Below are 24,998 nucleotides of genomic sequence, written 5' to 3'. Positions count from 1 at the left end.
TTTCTTCTAGCTGTCAGAGCTTGACCCTTATGATAAATTCTTTTTCTCTGAGACGGGGGAAAACAACAACAACAACAACAACAACAACAACAACAACAACAAAAAGCCACGTTCTTCCCTGGAACTCATTATTGCAAAAGAAAAAAGAAGACGTATAAAATCAGTGCATCTAAATCTTTAGTAGCCATTCAGGAAAGCAAAGAAGCAGATTTGTGTTGAATTCTGGTTTGGAATGGAATTACATAGAAAGGAGGGAGTTAATAACATTGGCCTCAAAGTCTTGTTAGTTGGCGTATTCCTCATTTCTCAAACATGTCAACTTCCTCCTTCCCATGGCTAGCTCAGCTGGGGACCGCCATCTGAAATCTGTCTGTGGTGGAAGGACTCCAGTGCTTTGGGGAGCAGGGAGCAGATACAATAACCTTCGTTTGGAAACTGCGCTTTATTCTTTCCTCTCCTACATCACATCCAAATCTGGTTTCTCCTCATGAAGATGCTGCATAATTAATGCTGATAGTAGCATAGTACATGAACGAACTGTAAAAGCTCAAAGTGGAAGCTCAGTTATGGAATGCTCATTTAGGCAAGGCAGTTTTGAAAGCTAAGCAGTGTAGTCTGTCTTGGGGAATGAATGACAGAGCTGCATTTCCTTACATTCTTCCTGTGCCTAGAGTATTTGATTGCATGTAAATTGGATATGGAGTAATGCCTGATACAGAAGGGTAGAGTTCATTCAATCCAAGGGCAGGAGAGGATGCCCCACAGGACACTTGCACATTCCTTACCTCCTCATTCGTCCTGGCTAGCTGAGGTGTTCAGCTCCAGGGAAGTTCAGAATTCAATAATCCTAGAGGCTGAAGGGACTTTAGACGTCATTCAGTCCAACCTCCCACCTATTGTTTGAACTCCCTTCTACATCTTTCTGACATGGTTGTCCAGCCTAGCACTTCCATAAGATGGAACTTGTGTACTAGTTAAAGAATTACAGTTTTCTCATCATAAACACAAGTTTAGATTAAAATGATTTCAGCTTTGTAATATTGCTGGTGTTTAGCTAATTCTTTGGGTGGAATACTAAAGAGTTCTAGCTTGTCATCAGAAGACCTGGGCTCCATTGTTGCCCATACCACTAAATCTCAGTATTTCCTCCAAGTCCAGGCCTCCTTGGTCTTCAGTTTTCTTGTTCCTTGTAGGAAGGCTCAGTATCCTTTAGGGGATTTTTTTCTAGTTCTGAAATCTGACATTGTTGTACTAATAGCAATGTAAATTTAGCTTCCTAGGAAGTTAACGAGCTGCCATTATTAAGACATGAAGTCTGGAGAAATGACATTCAGTACATTGTAGGATCATAGTTTGTTATTTGGAAGAGGGCCAAAAGGGCCTGCAATACTTTCAGTATTGCTCCCCATCTACCTTGGGCTACTTTTGGATCTCAGTTTTATCATCTGTGAAATGAATGGGTGAAATGAATAGTTTTAAAATTCTGTGATTCTGAGAATAGTTTGAACACATGATTTTTGACACCTCTATTAGGTAAACATTACTTTTGTTTTGGCATCTGTGGTATAATTTGGCGTTTGTGGTATATGCTGGCATTTGTGGCGGTGTCTGGGTTTCTCAAATGAGCCCGCTGGCTAGAAATTAACATCACATCTAATTTAAAAATTTGGACCACTAGTGTCCCATGTTTCATCTTTACTGCTCTGAATTACCTTATGAGTCCTAAGATTTAGTAGACTCAGATAAGAGAGAGGGGAGGGATGGGAAGGGCCACAAGAAGTACCTGACTTGTTTAGTAAACTTTGGAGAGAAAAAGAGATCAGCTTTCTTTGTGTGGATTTAGAGCACAAAGCCAGGAGTTGGGTGAAAGTTGCAGAGGGGAAAGTTTAGAATTGTTATCATGGAAGACTTCTCACAACTGGAACTGTTTCCGTTTCCTGTTATGAGAGGCGGGGCAAGTATTTCTGAGAGATGTAGAGGAAACATAAACAGACAGTGTGGACTATAAGAGACTGGCTTAGAAATGCAGCATAAAAGTCTATATGTTCATCTACTTTAGAGAAATCATATGAACCAGAAAAGCAGCCGTCTTATTGGGGCAGGTATTTGGGAAAACTGTCAGACTCTGAATGTCACCCTTTCATTGTGATTCTAATTTACTTTTAGCCCAGAGTGACCCTAGAAGGTCTAGATTGGACCTCCAACCAGGACCTTAATAAGAGTGGAGGTAAAGTTATTGATAAACCCATTAAGAACCAAGACTAGACTGCTACTCTCTTAGGCTGACGAAGGACCAATCCCCAACACAATTTGAATATAGGTTTTCCAGCACCAAGTCCTCTTCCTATATTGACTAATCCACATTTTACTATCTTGCCTGCTGGGATAACATGAGACCTTACAAATGCTGTAGAGATATTAAGTTCGCACTGCATTATAGAAATAAATGCCCATCAAAACCCTGTTATTCCGTCAGTTAATATTAGGAAGATTTCAGCTACACATGTGAGAGTTCTTTTGTATTTGAGTTGGTCAGTCAATTATTGTTCCTTGTAGACCCTTCTTGCAGCTAACTTTTGTTGCTAACAAAGCTTTGCTGTTCAAAGTAAAGACAGTCTCTGGTAAGTTTGCAAATTAATCATCCTCCGTTCCTGGGTCGGGAAAGTCCCCTGGAGAAGGAAATGGCAATCCACTCCAGCACTCTTGCCTGGAAAATCCCATGGACGGAGGAGCCTGATAGGCTACAGTCCATGGGGTCGCAAAGAGTTGGACACGACTGAGCAACTTCACTTCGACTTCACTTCATCCAGCAGTAGGAGGGCTAGAACAGTTAAAGAAGCCTTGTGGTAGAAACTTGAAAGAATGGGTTTAAAGAGGAGGGCCTCAGGCCCCTTTGTGCCCCTGGGAATACCACATTGGAAAGAAGTCTTTATGTAAAAAAAGAAAGCCAAGAAGGCAGGTGGCATGGATTGTGTACAGAGCCCAGGAAATGACAGGAGGTGACCTAAAGATAGATTCTTTTTTCCTACCATTCATCCAATTTATTTACTCTATAAACATGTATTGAATGTCAGGTTTTCTTCTATGTATAGAAAATTTGGCTTCCCTTGTGGCTGAGCTGGTAAAGAATCCGCCTGCAATGCAGGAGAACTGGGTTCAATCCCTGGATTGGGAAGATCCCCTGGAAAGGGAATGGCTACCCACTTCAGAATTTCTGGCCTGGACAATTCCATGGACTGAATAGTCCATGGGGTCGCAAAGAGTCAGACATTACTGAGTGACTTTCACTTTTACTTCAAAAAATAGAAAATACAGAAGTGAAAAAAAATGGATAAAAATGCCTGCCCCAATGGAGTGTATATCAAGTACTGTAGTTATTTTCTAGTAGGTTATAGAGTAACTACTTTTAGTAGGCTGTGGGATAAACACTTTGGGCAGGCTGCTAGCACTGGTAGGTAAATGACAGAAAGTACACAGCAGAGTGATGGAGAGCCGGATCCTTTGGGTGACACCAGGCATTCTGTTCAAAGTGCAGTTCTTATGTTTAAACTACTTGATGAACAGTAAAATAGGAGGACAGATGGAAAGAGACTCAGTTGGAAACATTCTATAATGCTTCTTTCAGTTACTGAAAACACTGACTTTAATAAATAAACATTGATGAGTCTTGTGAATACATTATATGGAACTTTGGAGAAATTAATTTTGAGTAGGGATTAGTCATTGAAATGATATCAAAAGTGCCAACTGTTCTTACTAGCCTTAAGTTTAATTGAAAAAAAATTTTAATTAAAAATTTTCATTAAAAGCAATCCATACTACTTTTCAAATATATGTTCCTTGTTTATGTAAACGGAATCCTAATATTATATATTGCCTGCAACAAACAAAAGGGAAATGAATGTTGTAGTGTTTTGTTTTTATGAAGTTAAGAATGATAGAATTTTAGAAATGTGAAGATTATGATTCTGTAGTCATATTGTTCACTTGTATAAATCATTTGGGATTGAATTCTTAAAACTTGAAATAGAATATGTCCTTGTGGTTTCAGAAGCATTTTCCTTTAATGAGATAAACAGAGATATCAAAGACAGTGGGACATAAATACTTTGTCATTTTACTCTCTGCAAGAAAGAGAAAGTAGGAGGATTGGTAGGAATTTATTGGGTCTCTTCCTCACTCTGCTAATGATTTATCTGTTTTCCCTGTTGGCTTATTTTCCATGAAATTAATAGTCTGTGCAGGACCCACCAAGTTCTACCTGACACAAAAGTAGATTAATGATTTTCTCCAGCTCATTTGTAGACCAAAGTATCATTTGTGTTAGAATAATTATCTCCCAAGAGCAGATGTATCTGGGAAATCTGGGAGGCGAGCACTGTTTTCTCCTTCCTGACCCATTAGTTTACACACTGTTCTTGGACCTTCTCTTGGACCAGAAGATGCTGCTGGCAAAGGGATTCTTCAGTTTTGGGGGTGCTGGGGATATCATTAAGACTTCTTTTTCTCTCTTCATTTCTCAAGGCAGTAGTCTCTGAAACTGTCTTAAGCCCTACTCTATGTAATTTATATTTTTTCATTTAAAAATTAGATACAGGAACTGTACTTACATGGGCTTCCCAGATGATGCAGTGGTAAAGAATCTGCCTGCCAATGCAGGAGCTGCAGGAGACGTGGGTTTGATTCCTGGATGGGGAAAATCTCTTGGAGGAGGAAATGGCAACCTACTTCAGTATTATTGCTGAGATAATCCAATGGACAGAGGAGCCTGGCCGACTACAGTGTATGGGGTTGCAAAGAGTCAAACACAACTGAGCAACTGAGTATGCCTGCACACTCTGTACTGAAATATATTGGCTTGTCCAAAAATTTCATTTGTTTTTTTTATATACGTGTGTGGGAAACCGAACGAACTTTTTGGCCAAGCCAATACATCATGAAACATGAATGAACACAAACCTTGAAGGGATGGGAGTAATATTAATAAATAGAAAAAAAAAAGTTTGTCTATGTTCCAGGGGGTACATAAGAGGACTGCTTATGTACCGCCTGGCATATCCCCCTTTCTCTTGGAAGACTGCTTCTCTCATTGCCCATCAGCAAAGCCTGAGTTTCTCATCTGGGCAGAAGATGGATTGTTCTTTACTATCGTGGCTGATCTCTGTGGTGGGTCTCCCAGCACCATTGTATCACATATTCATCTTGCACAGGGGAGAGAAGAAGATGCATTTTATTTCTGTATCATTTCTGACATGAAACAGTATTAGCTGCGACTTTATGATTAAACAACTCTAGCTCACATTGCACAGCTCTTAATGAGTAGATTTGTAGTTTTGTGCTGCAGTGTCTTGAGGCTGAACATACCTGAGTGTGACATCCTATGCTTCAACACCTCCTATTGATAACACTCCTGAAGGTTATCTTGCATAGAAATTAAATTCTCGCTTGCCTCTCTGATATCAAAAAAAGACATTTGCTTCTATTCTTTCCATCTGCAAAGAGAAGTCACCTTTTAATAGTGATTCATAAACACAAAAGTGGATGGTGCTTTAAGTGGTTTGTGATCAAAATTGCCAGAGTCAATAACATTTGTATCTACCATGTCTCATGGATTACATTTAGCAATGGCCTTGAGGGGAACAACAGAAGAGTTTTTTGCTATGCCATAGAACGTTCACATCCAATCATACTAGAGTTGCTGTGATTTTTTTCTTAGCTCCTGATTTCTCTTCTTCAAAGCTCAGAAAGAGCCCTTAAACCCCACCAGGCAGACTACTCATAATTGCAAGTGTTCTTGATTGAAAGAGAAGATAGCTTTTATTGGGGGAGCACCTGGGAGTTACATTTCACTGAGGGAGTAACTGAGATGCCCAGTGTCAATGGCAAATGGCAAACGATGGTGATTGGCCACATTGAAGGAATTTAGGCTGGTCCTAGAGTTTTCCCAACAGTTATCAAGAATGAACTCTCCTTTCCTCTTTGAGTACACCTGCAGTGCAGTATATCCCAGGTAACTGAGCTGTGACCTCTGCCAAGCAAGCTGTGACATCAGGTTGGCAGAGTCCTTGAGCCTATCTTTCCTGTGTCCATCTTATCTTTCAGAGAGATTCCATTGTCCTTCTTTGATACTCAATTATGTGACCATCTGAGGCCTATTTTCTTGTATTATTTGCTGTTAAAAGAATAAAAATAATCTGGTTTGGTCATCCCCTTCACTTCCCTCTCCCTTGCAGAAGCAATTGGTGAGATGGAAGGAAAAAGTTGAAAACAACTAAGCTGGAGGTCTGGCAAATAGTACAAGTAGCAAATGTATCTCCTTTGGAGTAAAACATTAGCTCAATAATTTGGGGGCAATTCAGATAAGATCATCTTAACCCTGTAGACTTGCTGTAAGTGTAACAAATTAGTTTTTTCTACTATATATATATATATATATATATATATGTATGTATGTATTTTAAAAACAGCATACCATTACTATTGTCTAAAGCTTTGCACAACTGGTTGTAAAGATTTTTATCAAAATAAAGGCACCTGACAGTAGAAAATGGACTTTATCTTCAAAACCTGGTAAAATTGATGCTGGTTTTTTTTTTTTTTTCACTTTCTTATAGTGCTTCCCTGTGGTTAAAAATGATTGCAGTGATTAATCTGTTTTATTGCAAGTGTTAACTAAAAAGATGTAACTGAACTTCTTGGAGCCCGAGAGAGTCCGCATCAGCCATCACGAAGCTGACAGCCTTTGTTTGCTGTACAGTACCAGGAAACTCCAGGCTGCACTCCATCTTTCTTGTAACTCATCCAGATAAGCTGATTGCAGACCAAACAATAATGTCATGGGGACACCCATCAGGAAATGCATTAGCAAGTGAAAAAAGGGGAACAATACAAACCATTTTTCAGTTTCCGTTATCTTGACTGACTGAGGACACACTGAATTATTTTCTACAACTTGCTGGATGCCCCCACTGTTCAGACTTTTAAGTGTTTTGTTCATGGGAAAAATCAATCAACTCATTTCTCCTCTAAGGACCAAAAGGATGTAATCTGTTCCCTTCTGGTTCCACCAGGTTGTTTGATACCATACAGGTAGACAGGGAAGTGAATCCAGAAATATGTGAGAAATTTTGAATGTATAGATAATCCAGAAGGCTTTACTGTCCCTTTAAATAGGTCCCTCAGCTGTAAATCAACACTGATGCTTCCATCTGCCATGCCAGAAAACACTGACATATATTCTTAGGGTCTTTAACTGGCAAATTGAGAGAGTGAGGATGGGGGTAGGGTTAGGAGGCTGTATGTGACTTGGATCTCTTTTGCCTGTATTTTAAGGAATTTTTATTTGGTGTGGGGGATGTAAGCATTTGTTTCAGAAATCAGCAAATGTTACTGACTGTTGAAAAGAAATGCTTTTGAAAATAAGAGGCTGCTTAGTGTAACGCGTGGGTGCTGTGTCCTCCTTGCCCTGTGAGGTTTTGCTGTCTCTAAGGATACCCTCAGTAGTGAGAAAGGGGGTCTGAGGAGGTGGGTTGGGGCTTTTGGTTAATTTGAGTTTGAATGCCATTCCTTACATTCTCACAGTTTTGAGAACTCCTTACAGTAATGTTTATAGTTGTCATGGAATTTTTAGCATAGGCATCCAATTAAATGGTATTCAAGGAAGTTATCCTGAAAAACAACAGAATTGATCACTTGTCATGGGATTGAAAGATTATGAAACTGATCATCAGAGCAACAATTTGACTCAGCAGAAGATAAACTGTAGGAGAGGAGAAACTAAAAATATAATAGCCAATGGCAGTAATGGAGTCTGGGTCAATCAAAGTTCAGTATTTGTTTTATGCCACTAATACTTAGTCACTTATTCCTGGTGGTTTGATCCTTAGCATCTAGGGATCCTTAGTATTTGAGTTTGATCCTTAGTATTTTAGGGCAACTTTGATGTTCAGACAATGGAAATGTTGGTTGAAAGAATCTAAAACTAACAAATACTAGAGAAAGAAAGAGCTAGGCTGAATTCAAGTGGCAGAAGCAGCGACAGTGACTGCCGGTAAGAACGTTTATGAAAAATATTGTCTTTTTGTTCAGTTTTTTGAAAGAAACAAAACCAAAAAGGCAGAAGGAACTGGCTTACTATTCAGCAGTAGAAGATAGAATCCAGGCAGAAATGTCTGCTGAAGAAGCATCAAAGTCAAGCATTTCTTTCCTTTTTTTCTTAAGGGTTACCTTTTGTTTCTGAAAGAAACTCAAATTGGTTGGAGGAAAATGGGTAAGCACATGTTGAATTAAAGATTCAGAGTTGAAAGGAACTTTAAGCTGTGATCCTCACCCAGTTTTTTTTTACTATGATGCCATGATAGAGAATTTTCTTGTGCGCTGCACACTTCTGCCCATTACATGTAATTCCTGGCATACCAGCTCTAACTCTCTGTTTTTCGCTCAGAAAGTGTGTTTTTAGAATGTCTGTGAAGGAGGGAATGTTGTTATCAGCAAAATCTCAAATAAGTTTTAATTTATAAAATAGACTCTAGATTTTGCACAGGGGAGGTCCTTTGATCTTATGTAGAAGAAACTTAGAGAAAGCAGTCTGATTGGCTGTGGGAGTGGAGGCTTTATCCAGTTTGTGTATTTTTTAGGGGTGAGGCTTGTACAGGAAGCTGATGGATACCATGAGCATGTGTACTTCAATCTCCCAAAGTCATCCCCAGGCACCACCTCTGATTTGGAAATTGGGAACTTTATTAAGAACGCATTACCTGTTAGTCTTCTGAACCCATCCCAACACACCTGATTTGAGAAAGTTAAAAAAAAAATGACAGGAGGAATCATAAAAGGTCATAGTTTTGTTTGCCCTCCAAGTGTAACAGAGTTATTGAAATAAATCTGTCTGAGAGACCCTAAGAGGCATTAAACAGAGTTCACAATTCAGTAAACCCATATACAGATGATTCTGCAGTCATATTTGAATAGGCCATGGGGGAAATGGAATGTTCCTTACTAATATGCCCCAGATTTTCATTTTGGAAATTTGTGGCATGGGTGTTTTTTAGAGCATGTTTTTATTTTTTCATTTATCACACGGTTCTTGTTTTAGCACTCTTCCTGTTCTATTTGCAGGTTAAAATGGCAGACCTATTCCTCCCCCATCCCCCGGCTAAGTATTGTCCCATATATGTAGGTTTCTGGAGTTTTTAATTCCTGAAGAGGTCAGGTATGAAACATTATAATTTTGGTTGTAAGTCTAATTTTTAAAAATGCTATTAATAAAATACTTGATAAACAGTTATCCAGTTGCATAAGCAGGTTTACTAAAGATCTTTTAGTGCTAAATAATAGAAAACCCAGATAAAAATGACTTAACCTACAAGAAGAATGTGTTTTCACCCATAACAAGAAGTCTAGAGGAAGCCTGTACTAGGCTGGTCAATTGAATTCTTTTGGGCTTTAGTTGTTGCAGCATGGGCAGCTTTGCCTTCAGGCTTGTCTCTTCCTGGTCACCAGCAGGACTGATGGTCACTTCCTCACACAACAGTAGCTCAAAGGCTAAAGCAGGAGAAAGGGCATGCCCTCTTTTTCCTAAAACATTCTTAGAATGAATGTAATGCCCCAGAAGGCTCCCAGATTTCCCACAGACCTCATTGGTTAGAATTATGTCACATGACCATTCCTAAACCAATGCCCAGTGAATTGAATGGAATTATCATGATCCCCTTAGACCAATCAAGCTTCTCATGACAGAGGCTAAGATTTCAATGTCCCTAGGAGGCACTTGCCTGCCTGATACCTGAAGGAAGTCTGGCTACTGTTAGCTCAAGGAAGTGTGGCCACTTTAGTGCTGCTGCAGCACCAAGTCCAGACAGTGGTCCAGTCCTACCTGCGATCGTTCCATAGGGAGAACAGGACTGAGAGAACCCAGATTTCTTGCTGGTGCTTCCAGATTTACCACATTCCCACTCTACAACCTGCCCTGATGGGGATAGGGGAGTAAAAGAACATCTTTTTTCTCTATATCCCTAAATTCTCAGATTGTTGCTGTTGTTCAGTTGCTCAGTCATGTCCAACTCTTTGTGACCCCATGGACTGCAGCATGCCAGGCTTTCCTGTCCATCACCATCTCCTGGAGCTTGCTCAAACTCATGTCCATTGTGTTGGTGATGCCATCCAACCATCTCATCCTCTGTGGTCCCCTTCTACTCCTGCCTTCAATCTTTCCCAGCATCTGAGTCTTTTCTAATGAGTCGGCTCTTCACATCAGGTGGCCAAAGTATTGGAGCTTCAACCTCAGCATCAGTCCTTCCAAAGAATGTTCGGGACTGACTTCTTTTAGGATTGATTGGTTTGATCTTCTTGCAGTCCAAGTGACTCTGAAGAGTCTTCTCCAGCGCTGCAGTTGGAAAGCATTAGTTCTTTGGTGGGTCAGTCTTCTTTATGGTCCAGCTTTCATATCCATACATGATTACTGGAAAAACCATAGCTTTGACTGTATGGACCTTTGTTGGCAAAGTGATGCCTCTGCTTTTTAATACAGTGTCTCGGTTTGTCATAGCTTTTCTTTCAAGGAGCAAGTGTCTTTTAATTTCATGGCTGCATTCACCATCTGCAGTGATTTTGGAACCCAAAAAAATAAAGTCTGTCACTGTTTCCATTTTCCCCCCATCTATTTCCCATGAAGTGATGGGACCAGATGCCATGATCTTAGTTTTCTGAATGTTGAGTTTTAAGCCAGATTTTCCCTCTCTTCTTTCATCTTCATCAAGAGGCTCTTTAGTTCTTCTTCACTTTCTGCCATAAGTGTGGTGTCATCTGAATATCTAAGGTTATTGATATTTCTCCTGGCAATTTTGATGCAAGCTTGTGCTTCATCCATCCCAGCATTTTGCATGATCTTCTCTGCATAGAAGTTAAATAAGCAGGATGACAGTATACAGCCTTGATGTACTCCTTTCCCTATTTGGAACCAGTCTGTTGTTCCATGTCTGGTTCTAACTGTTGCTTCTTGATCTGCATACAGGTTTCTCAGAAGGCAGATAATGTGGTCTGGTGTTCCCATCTCTTTCAGAATTTTCCAGTTTGTTGTGATCCGCACAGTCAAAGGCTTTAGCATAGTCAATGAAACAGAAGTAGATGTTTTTCTGGAACTCTCTTGCTTTTTTGATGATCCAACGGATGTTGGCAATTTGATCTTTCGTTCCTCTGCCTTTTCTAAACCCAGCGTGCACATCTGGAATTTTTTAGTTCACGTACTTTTGAAGCCTAGCTTGGAGAATTTTGAGCATTATTTTGCTAGCGTGTGAAATGAGAGCAATTTTACAGTAGTTTGAACATTGTTTGGCACTACCCTTCTTTGTGATTGGAATGAGAACTGACCTTTTCCAGTCCTGTGGCCACTGCTGAGTTTTCCAAATTTGCTGGCATATTGAGTGCAGCACTTTCACATCATCTTTTAGGATTTGAAATAGCTCAGCTAGAATTCTGTCACCTCCTCTAGCTTTGTCTGTTAAATTCTCAGGTTGGGTTCCTGTAAATTGACTCATGAAAGACAAATGAAGACAGAAAAACAGAGGTTACCGTGTGCATCATGCAAATTGAGCCCTCGGGGACTGGTAGCTCAAAGTGGTGTTTAGGACTTAGGTTTATATGACATCTTAATGAAGGAACAGTACATTTTTAGAGAACTGGTAAGACAAAGGAAAAGGACTTTGAGTTTCTAGGGCTGACAGATTGTGGGAAGGCAAATATTAGGAGAGACTGGTGGTAAATCAGGGCTAGAAATTAGCAAGGATTGTTATGTAGATTCCTCTGCTACCATCTCTTCACTGATGAGAATCTAGAGTTATCTCTGGTAATTAACTTCTATCCTTCTTGGTGGAAGAAGGAGGCAGCACCTTTATAAATTTATGTCCTGCTGTTAGGCAAGTAGGAGAAGGGCAGAGTTTTTCTTGTATCTGCTTCTTCTCGATTGCCTTCAGCTCAAAATGATTCTTATATCAGAGTGGCATATTTGGGAGCAGCATATTCTGTTTTTCATGGGCGTATCGAAGCACCCTGAAAGCTTTGTGCTTTGCTTTTCTAAAGGCTGGTTGGTGACTCTTTAATCTTTAGTAACCCAGGGACTGCATAGTTGTTTTTATGGAGGCTTCTTCATAATTGCACTTAACACAATGGAATGTGAAGTTTTCAAAACTATACATTTTAGAGAATTTTGATGCCCTCTTAAGATCTGATAGTGCAGTTGCTATAAATTTAATACACATTGGGTTGATGAGGTCAGTGTTGTTCAAAGCTGGAAGGTCACCTAAGGAAGTGGTTGTTCAGCGACATGTAATTCTGTGTTTGGAGGAGTGGGATGGAAGGAGAGCATATTAAGATGAAGCTCAAGCATCTCAGCAGGAGTGTTCAAGTCACAACACTCCAGGGCACTTCACCTTTCCTGATGGAATTGCTGTGCTCCTCTTGGACCTCTTATTTGAAACTGAGAGGCCTATTTATTAAAGCTTGATACCTCTTTACAACAGGAATTACAAAGCAAGAAGACAATCTGAACTACTGCAGATGGGCTGAGCTAGCAGGATTTCAGCCCAGAAGCCTCAAAAGATGGTGTAGAGCCACAAGGTATGTGGGAGGACATATTTTAGGACCACCAGATTGCATGCCAATTTGCAGGTTCAAAAAGAAAAAAAAAAAGTGGAGAGGCAGGAAATAAAGCAGGAAAGAGCAAATGAACAACTATTCGGTAGATCTTTGAGGAACCAACCCTCGAAGATCTTGTTTCTTTAAATATCTATCAAGTTCATTTATCTTTCTGAAATACAATCTTATCATGCCTTTACTTTGATTAAAAATCACTGTCTGATGGATTCCCCAATAAGGTAAAAATAGACTGACCGAATGATCCAGCAATTCCATTCCTAGGAATATAACCTAGAATGGAATATACTCTAGAATGGAAAACAGGGGCTCAAACAAAAGCTTGTACATGAATATTCATAACAGTGCTGTTCCAAATAGGCAAAAGGTGGATACAACCCAAGTGTTCATGAGCTGATGAATGGTTAAGGAAAATATGCTGTGTCTGTATAATGGAACGTTAGAAAGGAATGATGTACCGCTACATGCCACAGCATGGGTGAACCACGAACATACTATGCTCAGCGAAAGAAACCAGACACACAAGGCAAAGTATTATATGATTCCATGAATATGAAATATCCAGCATAAGCCATAGAGATAGCAAAGTAGGAGGGAAGAATGGGGAAGTGACCGATTCATGGATATAGGATTTTCTTTGGGGCTGATAGAAAAGTTCTAGAGAGAGATGGTAGGAATGGTAATAAAATGTACTAAGGAGCAAGACATTACATGCTTTAAGATGGCTAATGGGGTCAAAACCAAGCAAAACCAAAACAAAATCATTATACTGCCCATATCTAAAAGTCTGAACTTCTTCAAAGTTCATAAAAAAGCCTTCTCCTTGTGGCTCCAACTCCTTTCCTTGTTATGTACTCAGACACTTCTCCTTGAAATCCGGGGTCAGGCCTCACCAGATCATTTGCTCTTCTTTCAGTATTTATGCCCTTCACTCTGTGTCACTGTGGAATTTGTTTCTTCTGCCTGAAATGCAGAAGCGGTGCAAGGAGCGCTGGCTCCTTGTCCATTTGGTCACTCCTTGAAGGATTCCATTGTTTTTTCCTCTCTAGATTTCCTTGACTCTCCCCTTAGTCTCTCATTACCTGCAGAATTAATTGCTTTATTAGTTAGCACCCCAGTGTGCTTTGTACATATCTCTATATTATTACTTTCTACATTGTATTGTGGGGTTTCCCAGGTGTTGCAGTGATAAAGATCCACCTGCCAATGCAGGAGACACAAGGGGAACGTGCGTCTGATCCCTGGGTCAGGAGGATCTCCTAGAGTAGGAAATGCCAACCCATTGCAGTATTTTTGCCTGGAAAATTCCATGGACAGAGGAGCCTGGCAGCCTACAGTCCATGGGACCGCAAAGAGTTGGACACGACCGACCAACTGAGCATGCAGGCACATTATATTGTGGTTTATTTCCTTGCCCACTTTGCTCCCTACCTAGCTTGGGAACAGATGCCACTTAGCTTAGTATCTGGCATATGGCTATCTTCCCATGGAATAGTTGTTGAAAAAATGCCACTGGATTGATTCAAATCACCATCACATTTGGTCCATTCTTTTTCACCCACTCATTCAATTCAAGGAAAGGGAGAAGAGAGACTTATTCTGAGCTTTCAAAGACTAGGACACTAATAATTCAAAGAAGGGAAAGCAATTGGCATTTTAAAAGAGCAGTAATAATATTATATAAAACAAAACATTTATGGTTGCTTTTGTTTTTTATGTATTCTAAAAACCACTGTAAAACTAACAGGGTGCTTCTCTATGGAGGATTTTCCTCACAAAATGTTCTTCAGTTCAGTTCAGTCACTTAGTCGTGTCCGACTTTTTGCGACCCCATGAATTGCAGCACGCCTGGCCTCCCTGACCATCACCAACTCCCGGAGCTTGCTCAAACTCATGTCCATCGAGTCAGTGATAGCATCCAGCCATCTTATCCTCTGTCATCCCCTTCTCCTCCTGACCTCAAATCGTCTCCCACCCCCAGCATCAGGGTCTTTTCCAATGAGTCAACTCTTCGCACGAGGTGGCCAAAGTACTGGAGTTTCAGCTTTAGCATGAGTCCTTCCAATGAACACCCAGGACTGATTTCCTTTAGGATGGACTGGTTGGATCTGCTTGCAGTCCAAGGGACTCTCAAGAGTCTTCTCCAACACCACAGTTCAAAAGCATCAATTCTTCGGCGCTCAGCTTTCTTCACAGTCCAACTCTCACATCCATACATGACCACAGGAAAAACCATAGCCTTAGCAAAAGGATTACATTTTTGTTATGATTTTCTCGTCTTTCAGCTTATATCCCATAGCAGGAAGTCCCTACCTTCAAGGAACTTCCTTTATTCTCTCACAGGATCTGATTTGGTGGTTTTTCAGATGATAGGAACTCAATAGATAGGTAGTATTTTCCCAGGTTTTTTCTGTATTTCCTTGTACAGGTTTGGCTTATTAAATGTTCTGTTTTTCAGTACCACTGTTCAAGTCCAGTTACATACTTCCTTTCACCAGAAAGCACAAGAGCTAGAATGAATCACTGAAAGACTCCTGGTGGCTGCCCTTCATCAGGCTTGTTTCTGAGCTATTTGGATGCTGTGTCAGGTCTTAGGCAGGAGGCTGTTTGCTGACAAAAAGCCTGGTAGACCATGTGGGGTTCAAGTGTGCTCTTCAGGCTCTTCAAGCTGAGATAGCTCTCCAAGAGACCGGTGGTTTTTCTGGCATGCTGAAATCAGCTCCCTCTCAGCAAGTTTATTCTGCGGTTTATTGAGGTGACAGGAGTCAGAGGCTCGGGGCATCTCCTTGCCTCTGCTATTAACTAGCTATGTGACCTTGGGTGAGTCACCTCACCTCTCAGATCTTCATTTTCTCATTTGTGCATATAGGGGTTGGATTGGTGTAACCTGCTGGGTCTTTTGCAGCATTAAGTGGCAGTAATTATAGGATGCCCAGCAAAAAGCAGCTTAATTAACTCAGCAAAGTGTAAGGATAGAGAAAGGTCATTTCTCTCTAGAAGCAGGTAAGCATTAGGACAAGCCAAATCTGAGAACCTTTCTCTCTTTTCAATTGTTCACCCACATTTCTTTCCTTTGCTCTTTTGAATGTGACATGCTTTCTTTTTGCTAGTTTTCTTTTTCATTTCCTGAGGGTTTCAAAGGAGAAAGCAGGACTTTCCATATTGTTCCAGGAATTCTTTTCTGCCCAAGCAATGTTTGCCATTTGGTTGGAAGGACTCAACTGTAAAATTTTTTTTTTCTTCTTCTTAGATAATTTCACAGGGAATTGGTAATAATAAGTTATACCTGGCTTTAGGAACTGAAGTTAGAGTTTATAATAGAGAGCAAAAAAGAAGTGCCCTTTAGAAAATTGTATCGTATAATTTAAATTTTGCCTTACTTGCTCATTTTAAACTTCTTTGAAGAAGTTTGAAAGATTCTGATGAAAGAAAAAAGTCATACACATTTTTTTGTTACTACAGGTAAAAAAAAATCCTGCATTTATTCCTTTTTTGCTTCATGACAGTATTTAATACTCACAAGCCACGTGAAGTCCGAGAAATCCACAGTTATCTACTATGATTCATTTTGTTCAAAGGTTTTAGAGATGTACTCTCTGAATTTAATAATCCACTGTGTTAAATACCTGGAAGTTATATTTGATCACTTTAATTCATATTATGAATCTTCATTATTCACTTGGTTTTTTTTCTCCCCTTAAATGATATTTTAGGTGGCTTGCCACATACTGTAACTGGCATAATAGTTAATTTCACTGGCATAATAGTTAATTTCACTGGCATAATAGTTAATTTCACTGAAAGCCCTATTCAAAAAATTTGAATTTGATATGACTTTCCTTGCCCCCAAATTTTCTCCTTTATGTAGATGAAAGGATATGCCCAGGTAAACTTCTTTAGGTGTCCATGGCAATGATTAGAATGGTAGATCTGTTGCACCACTTCTGATATTTGATTGGACCAGTTGTTTTCACTTAAATCCTTCCAGACAAAGCAGAGATAGGTAGACAAGATAATCATCTGAGTTATCCCCATCACAGTTGGGCTGATCCTTACTGAGAGAGAGCGTGAGATCCGGAAGACAGTGTGCATATATGGTCTGGAAGTTGAGCATACCACCGCCTCACCTTTCCCCATCATAAGCATTTGGGGCATTTGGAAGATTTAGAAGTTTATCCAAGAGGAAGGAAAAAAAAAGAGAGAGAGAGACCTGTTTTGATTGGTGATGGTGAAGATGGGGGAGACAAAATTCCAAGGAGAAAGAATCATCACTAACAGTCTTCACTGTGGTCTGTTGATTCGGGGATATATTTCTTAGAAAGTCTCTTCGTTCTTTTTGAATTTGTTTGTTTCCTTTTACAAACAGTAACACTAGGAAGACTCTTACAAAATCTGTGGGAGATAATGCACTAGGAAACTGAAATTACTCTGTAGAAGCCATATGACGAGGAGTGTGATATTCATGGAATTCATGAGGAAAAACACCTTAAATTTACACAGCAGATTCCTTCCATACAACTCAGAGCAGTTTTTACAACGAAAAAAAGGAGACATGTTCTCTGACTCAGCGTTGAGGAGAATAACATAGGGACTGCTGTTAATTACTGTTTGTATACGGAGGGGAAGATGGGCACGTGGAGTGGGGAGGAGATGGAGAACCCTGGGAACCAGGAACTGTGGGTCTGGTCCTGGCTTTTGTGCCACCCATGGGACCTTGGCAAGTCATTTAAACCTCTCTAAATCCAAGTTTCTCATTTTTAAAGTTGAATTTCATGATTTCAGAGTTTTCCAGATTATTACTTTTTATGGTTTATTTATAGTGTCAGGAAGGAAAAGGTGAGTTTTCCAGAGAGCTAAAACCTACCTTTTTGTGCCTCAGAAACTTGTTTTTATCTAACCGGATGCATGTATTATTCAGTGGATTGCACACTTCTCATCTGCCTTCTGAAACAGAGAGCACTAAATTTAACTTTTGCTGAATGACTCAAGGTTTTGCTATGAACTATGATATAATAACTGGGATATAGCATATTAATATGATATGTTCCTCTTGGGGAGCACAGAGGTATGTGGAACTATGTGCCTCAAAACCAAAGGACACGGTAACACTATACTTTTCACAAAAATGATTGTGTTGGTTCTGATTTTTTTTTTTTAATGCTGCTTTCTAAATATCACTTCCTTCTGTTTCCATTGTCTGTCTTGAGCTGTCCTTTTCTGTGTTCCACCTTGCTGCTTCTAATGGGCTAGGAACCGGGAGCTGTAGGTGAAGCAAGTTGGAGTTAGGTCTGAAGTTTGGGCAAATAGTCACAGGTGAGGTTTCTGGAGGGACTCCAGCGTGTGAAGGTTTGGAGGCTTCCTCGGGTCACTGCCTGAGGCTTTTGGGGTGTTCTGTGTTGCAGTAAGAGACCCTTGGATAAAGTGTCTGGCTCTTCTTGTTTATGGAATGATCTAATGTTTGTGACCATCCTTCCGGGGTAGAAAGTAAGACTGGGAGCTGGGCAGAAATGACATAGCCCAAGGGACTAAAAAGGGCTCAAAAATAGAAAAGGTCACTGAGGGGGCAGATGTGTGGGTCTGTGAGAGTATCCAGGAGATGGACAGACAGGGCTAAGTCATGTTTGTAGGGCATCCCACAAGGTCATCTTGTTCACAACCTTGACTTGCCAGCCATTCTCCACCATGACCTCCCATTTCCACCTTCTTTAGATGAAGCCTGTACAGGGGGGTCTACTGCGGTAAGGTTAATTTAGGACCCCTGGATCCTGAACTTCCAGTTAATTGTTATTCTATAGATCCTCAGGACCACTTGCCCGGGTGGATTGAGAAAATGTACATTGGTTATTCATTTTCTGTATATTTACAAGTAAAGACCACTTTATTAGCTTGCAAAATTCAGTGTTGTCCATTTTAGCATAAACTTGGACACTGACTAATTTGTGCTTCTTTAATCTGCAAGCTTGGCAATTTGGGGCAGCCTCTTCCCTTTCACATCCTCCCTCCCCATGACCTCACCCCTCCCATCCAGCAAAGCCAAGAGTGTTATTTTAGGCTGTAGGAACTATATTAAAAAATACCACTGGGTTTCTCTAAGCTTTTCTGAAGTTTTTAAATAAATAAATAAATAAGGATCACATGGGCCAGTCTCCCATGAGGCTGTTTTTGCTGTGTTTTCTGGGCACTCATGGAAGGACAGCAGTCAGGCCTGGTGCTATCCTGGCACCACAGCTGCCTGGCCCAGGAAGGGGATAGGAACTCATCCTAGGGAGGAGGGAGCCAGGAGCGTCCAATATATGTCACTGTGGCTTCAGCCAGGATCATGGAGCTGTGGGGAAAGCCAGGAGATGGTCAGTAATTAGAGAAATAGAACCATGCTACCTCTTCTGGCATGGGAGTTAAGTGAGCAACCGTGTCCCACTTGTGTTGGAATTTTCCTCTCTTTTAACACCATCGGGAGGCATGAGGATGGGCACAGTGTGGAAGCAACTTCTGCTGTCTTCCCTTATAAGGTTGGCCCTCCTCACTTCTTGAAAAATACTGTCATAATCTCACTCAGGATTCTGGAATCACAGTCCTTGTAACAGTGTAGCCTGTGGCCTTGTCTATCCACGGCTTTGCACTGGCTTCTTCTTTATTGATCTGGGCTGATAATCATGCAGTCTGTTGGGCTGGTTCTAATTATTTTGGCTGTCTTAATTATGGGATTGTGCATGAATTGTTGTGTTCAAATAATTTCTCAGCAAAAAAAGGAATTGAACCAGCTCAAGAGTCCCTGCGTCTACCTTGTTCCTATCTGCTTCTGCCTCTAGCCCTTTGTGTCATGTTAAATGAATCATTTTGCTTCCTTGTTTTTTATTTTCCTCTCTGTGAACAGGGAGAGAATGATATTTATCTTGTGGCTTAAGATTTAGGGTCACTAAACATCATGCATTCACGAAATGTTAATTGTTGCCATCAGTGTGATAGGATGGTTCATGCTGTCTCTGTGGTTTATATCTTTCTTTCTTTCTTACTATGAACTTTCATTAACATGTGCTCGTTATAGAAAATACAGAAAACTGCAAAGAAGAAAACAAAAATCAACTGTAGCCCTCCAACTTACTTATATAATCCTGTTCACAGTTTGATTTCTTTTCATCCAGTTTTTATGCAAATATATAAAGACATATGTATATATATATTTACTTTTATGTTATATGGGAGTATAGTTGATTTACACTGTTGTATTAGTTTCAGGTATACAGCAAAGTGATTCAATTATACATATACATGTATCCATTCTTTTTCAAGTCCTTTTCCCATTTGGTTGTTACATAATATTGAGCAGAGTTCCCAGTGCTATACAGTGGGTCCTTGTTGGTTATCCATTTTAGATATAGCAGTGTGTACATGTCAGTTCCAAACTCCCTAACTGTCCCTTCCTCCCACCCTTCCACCCTGGTCACCATAAGTACAGAGACATATTTAGATAATATGATATACTGCCTTGTATCCAGGATTGAGCCACAAGAGTTTTCCAGTTTCAATCTTTTTTTAATATCTGCAGAGTATTTTAGTGGACTCATAGCCTTCTAGGTAACTAATCTTTCCGACTCTTGTCTCTCCACCTATCCCCTTTTTTGTCTGCCTGACCGAATCATCTACTGGAGAGAAAACTTGATCCTATCAGTTCCCTGCTTAAACCCTTCTGTGCTTCCTGATAACTTGCTGGATGAGGCCTTGCATCATGGGGGAGGGAGCTTTTCCTGTTTGGTCTCTGATAGGAGACCTCATCCAGCAAGTTATCAGGAAGCACAGAAGGGTTTAAGCAGGGAACTGATAGGATCAAGTTTTCTCTGACAACCTCCCCTCTGACTTCCCTGGTGGCTCAGATGGTAAAGCGTCTGCCTGTAATGTGGGAGACTTGGGTTTGATCCCTGGGTTGGGAGGATCCCCTGGAGAAGGCAATGGCAACCCACTCCAGTACTCTTGCCTGGAAAATTCCATGGACAGAGAAGCCTTGTAGGCTACAGTCCATGGGGTCGCAAAGAGTCGGACACAACTGAGCAACTTCACTTCAACCTCCCCTCTTGGCTCTTTATTTCTCATCATGCTCCATCTCACACAGTACTGAACCTCCTATCAATCCCTGTAAACACTCCTTGCCTCTCTGCCTTCCCTTTTGCTATTCTTCTGTCTGGAATGCCCATTGCTGCCTCTAATGTCACCACCCCTGTGACCTGGCTGACTCTGGCTCTGTTTTAAGATTCACCACAGGAGATATTCTCTGCTTTCCCCTGGTTGGGAACCTGTTTCTCTGGGCAGTTCTGTAGACACCTGCTTGTATCTCCACTCAAATGACTCTGCGCCTGCTCCCATCCATTCTCCACACTAGGGGAAAAAAGGGAAGTGTTTTCTGGCTTTTTTTCTTTTTTGTTTTTAATCGATTCGCATCATCGATTCTGATCTTTTACAATCTGGGTTGGTTCCACTGAGGCTCACAGTGGAGTTTCACAGTGGAGATCCACCTTCAGGCTCTCTGTGATCTAGCCTCCACCTCCCCTCTGGTACCATCTTCCCTGACACCTCCTCGGCCTCTGCACTCCAGTCCCACAGGCCTCCTTCTTCAAAGCCCTGGTGTGTGCCTTTCCTTCTGCTCCACAAGGATAATCCTGCTCATCCTTGAGACCTCAGTGTGCTTGAACTGTCTCCACCTTGTCTTCAGCACTCAGACACCCTCCTCTATGGTTTCCAGTCACTGCGTGCGTCTCCTTTATGTCAGAGTCATAATTTTGCAGCTGCTTGTCCTATTAATTTCAACAATGCCACTGGCCTTCACTAGACTCCCTGAGGGTAAGACTTGTGTTTGTTTTCACTTATAGGTAGAATTGGATTGACGGGAAGTCACAAGGTTCATTTGCTGATGTTAGAACTGTTCCCAACACATCAAACTAGATAAGGCCAGGTCAGTCCCATGCCCCCAGGTGGGGGCAATGCAGGAGGTGATCAAGTATCAAAAGTACCTGTGCTCCCTATGCTAAGTCGCTTCAGTCGTGTCCGACTCTCTGTGACCCCATAGACGGCAGCCCACCAGGCTCCCCCGTCCCTGGGATTCTCCAGGCAAGAACACTGGAGTGGGTTGCCATTTCCTTCCTCCCTATAGTCCTTGGAATAGCCTGTGAAATCAAAGGTAGCAGGGGGTGGGGCCGTAATTTAATGTTAAGCCAATTGCGAGGAGAGGGTGCTGAGTGGAATGAAGAACATGCCGGCCCAGGCTGTCTGTTGGGAGCTGATGGATTACCTGGTGTGTGGTAGTGGAGGGGTGTGTGTGTGTGTGTGTGGGTCTGTCTGTCTGTCTGTCTCAGGGTGTATTTTGGCAGCTGGCCGGCTCTCTTTATGTTTTTAAGCCAGCCAGGCAGCTAAGTGGTGCAGCCAGAAGCAGGGAGCACTGCATGGGCTGATTTTATCTCTACATATTGGCGCTCCTGGGAGTTCATAGGGTTCTCTTAGTCCTTTTGTGTTGCCTGATAAAAGTGAGGGCTGCCAGTGTCCTCAGACGGTACTATGCTGAGTCCTGAGCAAGAAGCCTCCAGGTGCTCAGACCGGAGAAAACTCAGATACTTCTGAGCCTGGAGGAAGAATGGAAGTGGCCTTTCTGCTTCTAGTCCAGGGCTTTTAAGTTACCCCCAGAGGAGGCTGGGGGCTGTGGATGCCCTCAAACAGTGGCGATCTAGCCCTGGGCTTTGAAAAGCAGACAAAGGCAAAACCGAGGTCTCTGTAAAAGAGGATAATCCATAAAGGATGTTGCCAGAGAGTTTTAAAGCATTTCTTATGATTTTTCTTAAATTAGGTTTTTCTTTTAATTACCTAGTTATCCTTCAGAAACTTGGAACAGTCCCACTCCTTATCAACATATTCCTTGTCAATTATGCACAGGCTCAGGCTTATGGTGCTGAGGGTGATGCTTAAGTATGAGGCAGCTGGAAGTTTTTCCCCTTGGGTTGAGGAGAGTGATAGGAATGCTAATGGGCTATAGCTCTGGGCTGAGCTGGTAGCTGAAGGAGAGAACTCACTGAGCACAGGGCTAGGGGGCCGGGTGGGGAGCAAAGGAGAGGTTCATTGCTGCTGACCCGACTAGATGAGTAGGGGCTAAGGGTTAAACTGTAATTTTTGTCCTTCTGATCAACTCTGCCTACTTTCTGGATTCTTAGCGCCATATCCACAAATAGCTGATTGAAGTGATACTTAGCTGAACTGCCTATTGGCACTTTTTTTTTTTTTTCCTGCCCGGTTGTCTGTGTCTTTTATTCTGACTGATGTAAAATTAGGACTGGAAACATTTGGTGGAGATGTTTGGATGAGATGTGGGCTGAAATCTGACAGTGTGTATAAGTGTGTGTGTGTGTGTGTGTGTGTGTGTGTTATAAGGTGCAGTGAGGATCGTAGTAAATAAGGTACAGCCCTGGACTATATTCAGGTTATCTTGTCCTGTGCTCGTCCTCCAGTAAGGACTTGTGATGACCAGATGGGATAAGCAGAGGTGGAAACAGAGAATCACAGCTCTCCTTCACACTATCCCTGGAACTGGACAGAGGTGCATTTATGCTTCAGGATTAAGCATCCAATGGTTATTTTGGCTGCTTGGACTGTGTGGGTAGGTGGTTAGTTCTGGTAGGGGGAAGGATGGGATTTCAATTTAGAGTAGGGAGCTGGGGGGTGGGCCTTCCCTCCTCCTGCCCATTCCCCCTCCCAGCCCCCACAGAGATTCCCATCAGAGGTGAGTTCTGCTTGGTCAAGGGGGAAGTTTATCGTTTCCATTTTCATTTTAGGTATTGAACCCCAACACCCCCCACCCCCACCCCGTCACTGGATTTGGGACCCATGTGTGTCCAGGGCTCTGAGATGGAATCTCTGCCTCGAATGGCCCTTCTGCCCCTCCCATCCTTTCTACACCTTCCTTTCTCTCCCCAGCTACTCCTGTGCCCTTTTTGTTTTTCCTCTGCCTCTGTAAGCGCCTGAAAACCTGTTCACCGAGCAGGGAAAGAAGTTTTGCCTGCAGAGCTTTGGATAATGGTTTCCTTCGGTCTTTGTGTCTGCTTCCTTGTGGGTAAAGGGCAGTATGAGAGCAAAGAGGATGGACATACACACGTTAATATTACAATAAAAGCAATGCCATATGTCCATCCATGCCTGCCTGCTTTGTCCTTGTTCATGTAAGAGGACTAATTAGTTATGATCAGATGTGGTCAGATATGATCACAGTGACGCTCATCTGACAGAGTCTGTTAAGATATCTAAGAACTGGTTTTGGAAGCAGATGCAAATTCAGTGCCAGCTCTGTCACTTGTTAGCTGTGGGACTTCAGGCAGATTATTGAACCGCTGAGCCTCTGTTTTCCCCTCTGTATAACAGAACCTATCTCATGGGAGAAATATGGGTTAAGCTCTCAGCATAGACCCTGGCACAGAACAAGTCCTTTGTAAACTATCATCATCACCATTTAGTCGTGTGGCCTAAGGCAGACCACTGTGCCCTCTTTGTGAAAGGGACAGGATAGGTGCCTTATGTACCTTATAAGGATGCATGAGAAGGCACGTTGACTATAGCATCAAAGGCTATATAATAAATAAGAGCATGATTATCATTTTCCTATAACTGCACTATAGCAGTTCTGGGGGGTCTCAACAGTGTGCTATCTGGCTGCAGATTTGTGTCATGATTTAGAAATGCCCATGGAACTGTTGGAAGAGCCAGAACTCATGGGAAATAGTGTAAAAGCTGCTGGATACAGGGGGATCTTGCCCTGCCTATTGTCTTCCTGCTGCTGCTACAAATGACTTGGAGATTTGGCTTCTTCTGCCGTAAGGTTCTTGCCCCTGGAAGGTGGTCAGTGCCATCCTCAGCTCTTGTTGGAGTGAATCATTGATAATTCATCCAATTTGGAGATTTTCTTGCTCCTTTGCTTCCTGCCTCTGGAACCTACCAGGCCACCTAACTATGAGAGGTGGACTGAAACTGTAAAGGGAGTGAAGTTCAAAACTGTCAGTTTTGCTTAAAATTGCTTCAGTTCAGTACAGTTCTGTCGCTCAGTCGTGTCTGACTCTTTGCAACCCCATGAACCTCAGCACGCCAGGCCTCCCTGTCCATCACCAACTCCTGGAGTTTACCCACACTCATGTCCATTGAATCAGTGATGCCATCCAACCATCTCACCTTCTGTCATCCCCTTCTCCTCCTGCCCCCAATCTTTCCCAGCACCAGGGTCTTTTCCAATGAGTCAACTCTTCGCATGAGGTGGCCAAAGTATTAGAATTTCAGCTTCAACATCAGTCTTTCCAATGAACACCCAGGACTGATCTCCTTTAGGATGG

The 24,998-nt window shown here is 41.7% G+C and overlaps 1 protein-coding gene across 3 annotated transcripts in view; it reads left to right on the top strand.

Moving 5' to 3' along the window:
* Nucleotides 1-24,998, top strand: part of TMEM178A (transmembrane protein 178A) — a 58,195-nt gene that overhangs the window by 1,772 nt on the left and 31,425 nt on the right. The gene's annotated exons all lie outside the window — the stretch shown is intronic.

This window comes from Ovis canadensis, chromosome 3, assembly GCF_042477335.2.
Source record: "Ovis canadensis isolate MfBH-ARS-UI-01 breed Bighorn chromosome 3, ARS-UI_OviCan_v2, whole genome shotgun sequence".
Classification (NCBI taxonomy): Eukaryota; Metazoa; Chordata; class Mammalia; order Artiodactyla; family Bovidae; genus Ovis; species Ovis canadensis.
The sequence above is the reverse complement of the archived record's forward strand: the minus strand, read 5'-3'. Positions and strand labels throughout refer to the sequence as shown.